Source organism: Mesocricetus auratus, unplaced genomic scaffold, assembly GCF_017639785.1.
Source record: "Mesocricetus auratus isolate SY011 unplaced genomic scaffold, BCM_Maur_2.0 Super-Scaffold_100045, whole genome shotgun sequence".
NCBI classification, from domain to species: domain Eukaryota; kingdom Metazoa; phylum Chordata; class Mammalia; order Rodentia; family Cricetidae; genus Mesocricetus; species Mesocricetus auratus.
In genome coordinates, this window is record NW_024429222.1 from 7406033 (window position 1) to 7416112 (window position 10080).

At 47.0% G+C, this 10080-nt stretch overlaps 1 long non-coding RNA gene across 1 annotated transcript; it reads left to right on the forward strand.

Annotated features, from left to right (window-relative positions):
* The first annotated feature begins 5195 nt into the window (after positions 1 to 5195).
* On the forward strand, positions 5196 to 9119 carry LOC121135958. Its single transcript, XR_005873076.1, has 2 exons — positions 5196 to 6074; positions 6189 to 9119. It is a non-coding gene; the product is annotated as an uncharacterized LOC121135958 (long non-coding RNA).
* The last annotated feature ends 961 nt before the right edge of the window (positions 9120 to 10080 follow it).

Genomic DNA, 10080 nt, shown 5'->3' on the forward strand with positions numbered 1-10080 from the left:
TGTGAGCGTGTAGGGGGTGAGGGAAATTGTCTTGATTATGTTAATCAGACAGGCATCTACCTACCGTGGGTGGCTTCATTCCCTGGGCAGGGAAGCTAGGACCATGCAAGAGAAGGAAAATTGACCTGAGCTCTATCATGCATGCATTTATTGCTCTCTTCTGATTGTGGCTGTCACGTGACCATCTACTCCAAGCTCCTGACACTGCAGTTCCACTGCCAAGATGGGCAGTAACCCAAAAGTGTCTGCTAAATAAACTTTTCTCGCTTAAGACACATTTGTCAGAGGATTTTAGCACAGCAGCAGAAAAAGAAACTAAGACAGAACCCTTAGTAAGGTTCTAGAGGAGCCAACAGCCACTGCTCCAGGAACCCAGCTCAGAGGCTCCAAACCATAATGCGTTAACCCTCACCGAGAGGGAGCAGCCTGCATCCGTATTTTCATGCTTATACAATTTATTTCTCAGAACACTGGAAAAATTTACCCTAAAATTGATAGTTCTGCATTTTCTTAAAAATATTTATCTAGCCAATCCAGAACAAGATTGGAATTTTGATTGATTTTCTGCAGTTGTGTGTGTGTGTGTGTGTGTGTGTGTGTGTGTGTGTGTGTGTGTGCATTCGTGTATTGTGTGGATTTGGAGATTTAACCCAGGGATTTAAAGATGTTACGAAAGGATTGGAGAGATAGCTCAGCAGGTAATGGTACCTGAGTACCATCCCTGGGACTCACATGGTGAAAGGAGAGAACTCACGCTTGCTAGTTATCCTCTGATGTTCATACAGAAGCTGTGGTGTGTACATTCACACATAGGTACATTAATTGTAAAGACAAATACTTTTTGCAAGATTCTAGGAAAGCTCTATACTATTGACCTATTGCCTCAGATCTTTATTTTAGCTTAGTTTTGACAGGCTAAGAAATTGCCCAGACTAGCTTTAAACTCACTGTGTAACCCAAGCTAGCCATCAGGTTTCTACCTTCCTGACACCTAGTTGGGATTAGAATCTTTAAAGTAAACAAAGTCATATGTTGCTTAATACTGAGGACAAGTTCTGAAGATTGCATCATTAGGCAATTTTCTAGGTTGTGCAAACATCACAGCCTAGATGGTCTAGCCTGTTTCACACTAGACTACAACATATAGCATGTTATTATACTGAGTAAAACAGGCAGCTGCAACACAGTGGTAAATATCTGAGTCTAAACACAGGAAAGGTCCATCAAGAACCTTGAGCCATGAGACTGACTACAGATGTGGTCCATTGTTGAAACAGGTGAGTGACTTAGGCATAGACAGTGTTCCCCTGAGAGAAGAAGACCTAGTCTCTTAACTTATGGAAGCTGGCACTCTACCATCCCCTGAAGCAAAGGTGTGGGAAGGTCTCTCCAAAGTTAGAGCCAAGCTTGAGCATGAGGCCCTGAGCTCTGACCTCATGTGAGGGAAGGTGATGTTCCATTCTCTGTTCTCTACTGGCTAGCTCTCCTTCTCTCAGCACAGGAAATGGTAGTGAATGGTCATAATCCGGAGCACATCTTCTGCTGGAAACCTACATGGCAGAAGGAAGCTTGTCTTTGCCTTACTAGCACTTCCGTTCCTTCGCTGGCATTAGAGCCTGCTTCTTCAGGATTCTGGTGTATGCTGAACACTGGCTGAGACATCCAACCTTGTGGACTAGAATTTTTTGGACTTTCTATTCATGGCCAGCGATTGTTGGATTAGCCAGACCGCAGCCTGAAACTTATTCTAGTAAGCCTCTTCCTTCTTTCTATACATAGAGATTTGTTCTGTAAATTCTGTTACTCTAGAGAATGCTAAAATCAACCTAAGGAACTTAGTGACCAGTAAAGGTAAGTAAATTGCCCAAGATAACACAGGAAGGTGGGATTTGAACATAAATCATTTGGTTCCAGAGCTGAGCTCCCCAAGCATCTGTCCATGATGCTTCCACACACAGGTCAGAAGTAGCATCAGGACCCAACAGCTACTCATGTCCCTGCCCTGCTAGAGTTACACAACTGTCTTGGTCACACAGGACCCAGTTTCCTTGCCCCCTGAAGAGTCCTATGGAATGCTGGTCCACTCCAATCCCAAGTGTCACTGCATTTCTTCATCTTTCAATGTAGATTTGCAAAAGATTCAAGACAAAGTTTTAAGAGGTGTGTCTCTCTGAAACAGGCCAGCTTGGCTGCGTCAGGAAACTGCTGTGTGTTTGGGCATGGGGGATCCCACATGACCTCTGGTGAAGCAAAGGGGATCTGGTCTTGGATTCTGTTACTCTTTATCACAGCACAGTTTTCAGGATCATTGATTCCAACCAGAAGAGTGACCGTTACTCTGCCTGACATCCCATGCTTGTCTTTGTTAGCTTACAAGAAATATTTGCCTTCTTCACTGATGTTCATTGTCCCTGAGGATACCTGTGTCTGGTTGTCTCCGACTCTGGATGGAATTTAAGAGACTCCTTAACATGTCACCTCACCCCAACAGTAATCTCCTAAGTCTTCAGACTCAGGAGGCTATCAAAGCAATGGAGCCAGGTTGGGACTAACAAAACCACAAGTCACAGTGTCATCCCCTGGAACTACAAACTCCTATTTTAATAATATCACATTATCCCTACCCAGCTTCCATTTAGTTACATATTACATACATGAAATGGATGTAAATATTTTGGGGAAACAGCTTTTTTGTAGATTAAATGTATTCTTTGACAATTTCATACAGACATATGATGCATTTTAATTATTTTCAGCTCCACCCTAAAACCTCCCTCCCCTCTGTCATCCTCCCTCCTCCCTCCATGGAAGTCCTTTTCCCACATCCTTGGCGTTTTCCTTCTATATTTGTGCACGCCCATGTGTGTGCAGGCATGCCGTCACACACTCAGGGAAGCCAGAATGCAGATGGCAAGAGTAGCTTCTTGCCTCTTTGTCTCCCGCTGTGCTGGCTACTCCAGGCAGAGCTGGCTACTCCAGGCAGAGCTGGCCTCTGAGAGCTCAGTCAGCTCTCCTTCCTTTGCCTTCCATCTTGCTCTAGGGGTGCTGCGATTACAGATGTGCACATCTGGTTTTTTGTATGGATTCTCTAATGGAGTTCAAACTCACGTTATCAGGCTTCTGTGGCCAATACCCTTACCCGCTTCACTGTCTCTCTAGTCCTGTGATTAACTATATTTTAAATGCAATGCAAATTAAATTCACACACATGCAAGCTTTAAAAAAATAAAGGAGCTGGCCCTCAGGTCACCGGATCATAGGCCCTGATCTTCAGGGCAAAGACAGCCATTTCATTTGTGTTTTAGTTAGGGTTTTATTGCTGTGAAGAGACACCATGACCATGACAACTCTTGTAAAGGAAAACATGTAATTAGGGCTTTCTTACAGGTTCAGAGGTTTAGTCCATTATTGTCATGGAGGGAAGCAGGCAAGCAGACTGGAGAGGTAGCTGAGAGTTCTGCATCTGGATCCACAGTGGACATTGGGCCTGGCTTGAGCTTCTGAAACCTCAAAGCCCACACCTAGTGACACACTTCCTCCAACAAGGCCACACCTCCTAATAGTGCCGCTCCCTATGAGTCTGGGGGGGGAGCATTTTCATTCAATCTACACAATTATGTTGCAAAAGAGCACAACTTGTCACATATGTGCTTGGAGATCTCCACCTGAACCAGAGGCCTACTTGGACCTTCTCAAGAGGTGTGCCTATCCCTAGTGACTGTCACTCAATAAGAGTGTTCATGCATTTCAAACACAGCAAGTATTCTCTAGACATGTGGACAAGGAGAATGAACACCAAGGCTGTATTCTGTATCTCTGTAGTGTTTACCTGATCCTGGGGCAGGTGACACCTGGTACACCTGGGATGGGAACATCTCTGGGACTAAAGTTCACTGCAGCTGGGCTCTCCTTGCCTCACAGAGCAGTGTCCCTTAGGCACTAAATCCTGGGATCCCTCTAGGCATTTCCAGAACTGCCTGCTCACCCACACCAGGCTGAGACACAAGGCAGATTCTCCTGCTCACCTTGCCAATGTCTGAGAGCCAAACACACAGTTATGACTGTTTCAGTGGAAACAAATTAGCAGACAAAACATGTTCCCTCCCCAACAGAATGGTGCTGCTAACCCTTTCAGGCTGCAGACACAGAGCTGTGGAAGGGGCACACGTGTGATCCAACAAGTATTATATCTGCTACAACTGCAGAGATGCAACCTTCAAGATCTTTGCCTCGTGCCATTGAACCCTGGGTGTGCTAGGGGGGATGGCATTTGCAGGAAACAAGAACCCAGAGCTGAGACACAAGTTCCTGCAGGGAGCAAACAGCATAGCCTGAGTCCCACACACAGAGGTGGGTATGTCACAGGAGTGTCTGAGCTGTGCTGTGGCTGAGCAAGTTGACATTTCAATGACATGAGCACATCAACTTGGGCTTCCTCTGTCCCAATTTGCATCCTTGCAAAAACAATGCAAGCAGTAGGGAGCTGAGGAGTACTCTCTTTACCAAAAATAATTCTATAAGGAGTTGGGAAAAGCAAGTATTTTCCTGTAGAAAGTTATGGAAATGAACAACTTACTGGAGCAGAATTAAAATCTAAGTGGGATCCAACCTGAATGTCAAGGGCCAGGGTCCTGGAGCAAATAAAAAGAACAAAGATGAAACAAGAGAGAAAGCCAGCCGAGCACCAGTGTTCATCTCGACTTCCTGACAGTGGGCACGTGACGAGCTACTTACACTTCCGCACCCCACTTCCCACCATGACAGACTGCACCCCAGGCCTGTGAGTCAGAAGAAACCTTTTCTTCCTGTGCGTTTCTTTTGTTAGGTATTTCGTCACAGCAACACAACCCAAGTTCCAGCTTTGGTACAAAGACACAGAGAAGAATACAGCCTCTAGGTTTCTGAAGTGTAAATTGGGCAATGTGGAAAGTGTATCAGTTATGAAAGACAGAAACAACTCAAACTTCTCAAAAAAGAGCTTAAAAAAAAAGATTAACTTTCACAGGCTCGCTTTGAAACTGCAATCTTTCTACCTCAACCTCCAGAAAACTGAGGTTATAGACGGGTCATATCACAGACAGAAAAAAGGAAAACAAACAAATCTAATATACTCTAATAATTAAAGATCTGAGAATATTGCCCTCGGGTATGGCTTGATCTAGTGGCTTGTCTGATATCTTCTGGACTTGTGATTTTCCTCTCCGGGAGTTGAAGTTCTTGGGCAGGCGCTCTCCCTATAGAAACCCATGGAAGCTCCACACTTAGTCATCTTAGCTCCACGGACCCCACCAGATCCTATGCTTGTCCCTCATTGGTTCAAATTGAGTCACATGTTCACCTCTGAACCAACCATTGTGGCTAGAGAAATGTGATTATCTGATTGGTCAGGGCAAAAAAAACGCCGGCTGTGGCTGTTAGCTGGAGAGAAAGGCAGTTAACGTTTGAGAGCCTGAAGGAGCAGCCGAGGCCAGGCCTTAGAGAAAAAGCTAAGCCCCAGGAGGGTGTGTAACAGGAGAGAAAAGGATGGCAGGGCCCGGGCAGAGTGGGAGAGGCTTCCAGGATCACCGTGGTTCATGGAAGGAGATAGGCGCGCATCCAATGCCGAAGAATTAACCAGATGTAAGAATTCTCTGGATTAGCATGCTGCAGAATTCAAGAGCCCTTTTTAAATTCAACTCCTGTTGCTTGCACACTGACAAATTGCCAATCTGCATGCAGCAGGCACTGGCTAGTCTCTCACAGATCGACCCCGACTTCACTGAAGCAACAGACTGCTGAAGGGACACTCTGTATCCTTAGGGCCAACGTGCTCTGCCTGGCATGTGTGTGTTGGCTGTCGCCCTCTATCTTTATTTACAGAGACATAAGCATTGCTTTCAATAAGATCATAATTGCAACAGGAGCCTACCTAATGGAACTGGAATTGGCACACCCCGGATCTGCGGCACACCTTGTAGACTGTTAAAGGTTTCTGACTGGCTGGGACTCTTCCCCATTGCTTGAATTTCCCCCTTCTGATGGAGCAGAATAGAATGAGGAGACAAGGACAACCAATATTAGTAGCTGGCGAGCAGGTGGGGACAGACGCTGGGGCTACCCAGCTTTTCTTGCAGAGTTCTTAGCCCAAGCAGCAATTGCATTACTGTTGTAACAGTTTTAACTGTTACTGTTGTGTCTCTGTAACCAAGGCACCTGAAGGATTGTCAGCATTGACCCTTGGCTTCAACCGTCTCAGTGGGGAAGTCATAAAGGAGTCGTCCTTCAGGGCTTGTCAGGACATACCAGGAGCGTCTAATAACCTGAAAACCCCTGCCTCTGGTAACTTAAGGCAGCCACAGCCCCCACTCCTAAACGTTCCAAATCCTCCCTACGTCAGCTAGAGACCAAGCACTCAAACACATGAGCTGGTGGGGATGTTTCAGACTTGGACCACAAGCATTTCTTGCCACTGATTTGTGAACATACAGATGATTATGGTCCTCAATTTCTCCTATTAAAAGAGACAGTAGAAGAACAAGAGAAAGGAAAGCTGATAACCACTTTGAAAATAATTGGTGAATCTGTTTCCCACAGAGCTCAGGACAGACAGCACTGAGGCGTGAGTCACCCACCGTCAGCCCAGAGCTGGGTCTTCTGATGGGCATCCTCTGCGAAACAAAGACACACACTGTTCACTTCTGCTGGGGAGGCACAAGTCCAGGCCTGTGCTCCCAGACTTGGAAACTCCACTCGTCCGACTGCAGCTCCTCATGACCCCCCCCCCCCCAGGCTGTGAGAGGCTTGACTTTGCTGTGATCACTTTTTCCTTTCTGGCTCAGGCCTGCGTTTCCTAATCCTTTACTTCCACTGTCACTGTTTTCTTATGGGAAAAAAAAAAGGCACTGGGGCATAGTCACCAGGTGTGTGCCCATCTTCTTCACCTGCCTAGCTGCCACCAGCTTCCTCAGTCCGCGTCTCTGCCCTGGGCTGCTCCTAGTGTAAGCAGGAACCTCCCAGAACTGAAGGAGCATCAGTTCCATCATGCTTTGCTTGTTCAAGGTCAGGTTCAGAAGTCACTATGTAGTTTCTGAGTGCATGAAATGCCTCAGTCTGAGCTGAGGAGAAGACGGAAATCTGAGCAACATCCATGCGTGGATTCAGGAAGCCCTGGCTCGGTGCGGGGTATGTCTACAGACAGTGCAAGAGCCATGGGCCCGAAAGGGACAAATTGTGTCCCTGTGGGAAAGGTTGCGCACACATGTCCCGTAGACGCTGGTCTTTCCAGCTCCCCACCCCCAGTGGCTTGAGCAGTGAGGTGAGTGCATGGGAGACCATCCCATCTGCCTCAAGCCCAGCAGCCCTGTTTCTTCTAGGTCTTTCTGAAGTGGGTTCCTCGCACACAGGAACCGCCGAAGGAGCCCTTGCCTTCACTCACTGAAAAGAATTGCTATTACGGGTTCTGTTCCTCCTTAAGCCAGTCACCCTCACGCTGATGAGGCCTTGAATTAATTGGCAAATGAGGATTGGCACACAGTGGTGAAGCAGTCGCTCTGTGCTAACAATTTATCCAGATGGTTGCTAGCTACGGACCCTTTCCTCTTGTGTTATGGTACTTCCTCTTGAGGCCACAGACAAAATTAAGGCCCCAGGAAATTCATTCCCTCTCCACATGGGCCCTCAAGCCCTGTTATGCATTGAGCTAGGTGTCAGGAAACTTGGTGATGGTCTCACAACTAGGAAGGGCAAAGCTGGGATTAGGAGCAGGGTTACCACCCTGACCACCTGACCAGCTGACCACCCATCTCCCTGCACCCCAGGGTCCTGGCATACCTTGCTGGGTGCTGCTGTGAGGTATTCTGAGCAGGGGAACATGACTACCCTGCCCAGCAGAGGAGCTGGGAGAACCCCTCACACTGGCAAGCGTTAAATTAGAGCTGTGATCAACACAGCTATGCTGAGATCCACGTGGTCTGAGACTAGGAACCAGGGCATCTGAATTGTAGGGATACCAACAGGGCAGAGATGAGTAGATGGGAGCAGAGCGCCGCAGGCATGCGCAAAGCCCCTGTGGCATGAGTAGCGCCCGTTGTATGCCTGGAGTAGAGAAAAGAGGCAAATTGGAAGCGGGCCATGCGGGACCCAGGAGCACACTTGGGGGCTCTTGCTGAGAGAACCCTGGGAAAACAAAGAAAACCAAGGACATTTGGGTCTGGGAATCTGCAGAGGAATTAATCAAGGCTCAGCTGGTTTGTGAGGTGAGGCAGAAGCAGCCCAAGGTGGCTAAAGGATGGAACTGTTCCATTGTTTTGGGACCTCCAAAAGGTGGGAAACTGGGCAGACCTGGCCAGCTATGAATGCAGCATAGAGGAATGGAAGCAGAGGAAGAGGGACAGGAGCCGGGTGGTGTGGCGACCACTGCAGGATGGAAGGAAGGGCAGGTGAAGCAAAGAGGCCATGGGCAGACCATTGGGGTGGTGTTCTAGAAATGCAGGTGCAGCTGCGCATGCCTACCAGTGGGATCCCACTGTGGTCTTAATTTGTAATCCCTGATGAATAGCAGGGCTAGGTGCCTTTCATACCCCGTCAGTTACTCCCATGGCTTCTATGAATGCCCTATTCAAACTTCCGGTCCACTTTGGGGCTTGTACCATGATTGTCCCTTTTTGAATTGTTGATGCACAGAAGTTTTTATGCTAAGAGGGAAGGGAAGGACACATAATTACAGTCCTAGCTAGGAGGGCTAGCATCAGCAAGATATCTGTCAATGATAGCATATTGTTCTCACTAACAATGGAAAGAGATGCTATTTGCTCCATGATGGGTCATTTTCATTGTGAACTTGACCTCCCATTCTCTGGTAAATGAAATTCCAAAGCATAGTCCTAGCTTCCACAAAAGAGCAAGACTGTGTTCTACTTGCCTTCAGTGTCTGGTCTACTATATTTAATATATTGTCCTCTGAAGTCTATCTTTGCTGTCACAAATGACAAGATTTCGTTTTTTTCACTGCTTAGTAATGTTCCATTCTATGTATGTAACAAATTCATCTAAGTTTTTTTTTAAACTTGAACTATTTGAATTTGTTAATGCCCTTGGTTCTGTGCTCTTTTCATGTCCAAATAAACCTTGACTTCCCCCAAGATTGAAAGTTATTGTCTGTCTTCTTAAAGAGGTCAGTGGGTTGAACTTTGCATAGCAGGTGCTGCTCCTGCTTATGCTGTGGCATTACCAGGGGATTTTGAGTTGAAAGACTAGGAAGAGCTTTTGCTTTAGAAAGACCTCGTCCTGGTTCCACCTACTCCATGGTCAAGGACCTGGTGACAGCTTGCTTTCTAAATCCCTCATCAGCAACTTTCCATTGCTCCGGGAGCACCTGCCTAGACTTCCAGGTTCCAGGAGCCAGCAAGTTCTTGCTTTCTGCAATGACTTCTGGCACAGAGTGGTGCTGGTGAGATCTTAGTTGTGCTGCATTTCTAAAATACCTCCTCTGTTAATTATAGGCACTGCTGAGATTCTAGTGCATGCGTGTGTGCTGTGGCCATTTCTCCAAAGGCCCCCAGCAGTTTCTGACAGACAGCACTTAGCCAGAACCTAGCATGCGCTTCTTGCTCCATCCCATGAATCATACTAACGGCTTCCCATCTCTCATAATTCTCTTTCTGTCACTCTGCTCACTCAATTACACTTGCCCTTGTTCATCTGAGACTTACAGTTTGGGGCTTGGACTGGAAGAGAGGGGGGTAAAAAGGAAAAAAAAAAGGCAGGCCAACTTCACAGTGCGAATTTCCTCACAGTCGGGAGGTTTAATCCAGGTTTGTGTCTCGGCTTGCACTTTGAATTCCTTCCCTAACTGCCTCTAAGTAATTCCATCTGCCTCTGGGTCTGGCCCCATCTTTAAACCCACTGGCAACAATCCCTTTGTTCAAGGCGCACCTCAAGCATGCTTTTGAAGATGCTTTCACATTCAATACATTTCTAACAGACCATCGAGGTCTCCACTCATGTCAGCTTCAGCTGTGTGAGGTGGGATTGCTCCTTTCCTCTGAAGACTGGGGGCTTTAAAAAGGTATCCCAGCACAGCCAGCCAGTGGGTAGCAGTGC